This window comes from Wyeomyia smithii, chromosome 3, assembly GCF_029784165.1.
Source record: "Wyeomyia smithii strain HCP4-BCI-WySm-NY-G18 chromosome 3, ASM2978416v1, whole genome shotgun sequence".
In the NCBI taxonomy this organism is placed as follows: Eukaryota; Metazoa; Arthropoda; class Insecta; order Diptera; family Culicidae; genus Wyeomyia; species Wyeomyia smithii.
The window spans coordinates 146,138,857-146,140,989 of record NC_073696.1 but is presented as its reverse complement, the minus strand read 5'-3'; the positions used below and the strand labels follow the sequence as shown (position 1 = coordinate 146,140,989).

General features: G+C 38.7%; 1 pseudogene; it reads right to left on the bottom strand.

The window, feature by feature from the left end:
• Positions 1-1,523: 1,523 nt before the first annotated feature.
• LOC129733441 (5S ribosomal RNA) lies at positions 1,524-1,643 on the bottom strand (annotated as a pseudogene).
• Positions 1,644-2,133: the final 490 nt, after the last annotated feature.

The following is a 2,133-nucleotide window of genomic DNA, read 5'->3' as shown; positions in this document are numbered from 1 at the left end:
TACCTGATGCTGCATTCCAAACCCTGCAGCTTCAGCCTCAATCTTGTCAGCATTGGAGATGTCTCTTTGAGCCTCCAAATCGCTATATATGGTCTGTGGTCCGTGTTAACGATAAACTTTTGACCAAAAATGTAATGTTTAAAATATTCTATGGCCCATACAATTGCCAGTAGTTTTATTTTTTTTCTATGATATGATACCTGTTCTTTGCACCTACGAGTGCACGACTCGCGAATGCGATCGGCCGGTGCATGGGTTTTTCGTTTGACAGGACGACCCTAATAGTATAATTGCTAGCGTCTGTCGTAATAACGAAAGTGTCTTGATAATCTGGCTGGACCAAAACCGGCTCTGTTATCAGCGCGTTTCTTAAGAATTCGAACGCTTCTTGGCATTCCTTTAGCCTTACAAATTTAGCGTCTTTCTTCAACAGATCATTCAGCGGTTTGCGCTTCTCCGCGATGCTTGGAATAAATTTCCTGAAAAATTCACTGTTCCCAAAAACGATCTTATACCTTTCATGTTTGTGGGTGGCTTAAGGCTCTGAATGACCTGAATATTTGCATTGGTGGCTTCTATGCCTTCTTCATTGACGACGTGACCCAAATACTCCAGTTCCTTTTTCAGAAACTGACACTTAGACGGTTGTATTTTCAAATTATGTTTACGCAAAGTTTTGTAGTACTTTGCGCAAGCTATCATTATGGTCGGTGATAGTATCACCGAAAACTATAATATCATCGAGGTAAACAAATTCTCTCACGTCCCCTATCTCAAAAAGAACAGTATTCATAAGTTTTTGAAATGTTGAGGGACTCTTCTTTAACCCCATCGGCATTCGCGTAAATTCGAAGTGGCCTTTAGGAGTGGAAAACGCCGTTTAAGCCGCATCTCGGCGGTCGATCGGGACTTGGTAGAAACCCGATTTTAAATCTATTGAGAAGAAATATTTTACCCCTCCAACATTATCCAATATCTCATTTATTAGAGGTATTGGGTATACAAACGGCTTGGTATACTTCGTTCAATGACCTGAAGTCCACCACAATTCTGTATCTTTTATTACCGCCAGCATTCTGTTTTTTTTGGTACACATAATACCGGTGCATTCCAGGGACTAGTGGTGGGTCTAATAATACCCTGCGCCCTCATTTCATCGATTTCTCTATAAATGTGCCTTCTTGTAGCTTCCGGAAATTTGTACTGCCTTTATAAATAGGCAAATCTGATGAAGTTTTAATGTTGTGTACTGCGGCGTCAGTCATAGTTGATCTATCGCCTTCGAAAAAGAAAATGTCTGCGAAGCTTTCAACTATATTCTTCACTGTCTTAAATTCCATATCAGTTTTTCATTTCTTGCAATACCTTTTGACTCTGGTGTCAGCTTGTGCTCCAACAGGTCAAAGTCAACCCAGACAACCAATTTTCTCGTATAATGCAAACAGTCATCGCATTGTACGTGCATTTATACGTGATAGTTACATGGCACAAGATGCTGCTAATGTTGCTTATACGCGCAAAAGTGGAGGCGATATGCGTGCATTTCAAAAATGTCACCCATCTAAGTACTAATCACGCCCGATGTTGCTTAACTTCGGTGATCGGACGAGAACCGGTGTTTTCAACATGGTATGATCGTTGACATTTTCAAAAATGTCAAAAAACTTTTACGATGAAAAAGTTCATATATGCAACTTTAACTGATAAAGCTTTATAACATATATGAGCTGTTTCATAATTTAATGCCACTCTACAAATTCATATTTGCGATTTGAAACGAAACTATAAGCGATATATGAATATACACTACGGGTTTCTTTATTACATAATGCGACTTCACAAGTCAACATTAGCAAATTATTTCAGATATTTATGCGATGTTCGCCGTGAATTCTTACGTATTAGTTAATTATAACATGCGATGAAATCACCTTTTTAATAAAAAATACAGCGAACAGTAGCAATTATTATTCATTATCTTACCTTACCAAACAGTCCCAAGCCGTGCACTATGGTCGGAATCGTGAAATTTCACGACAAAAATCTGTAAGTCGGATACCATAGATGCTAGAGATTCCTTGTCTTCTAGAAAGTTACTCTACTAAGAGGAATCTATCTTTTGGTATGACTGGT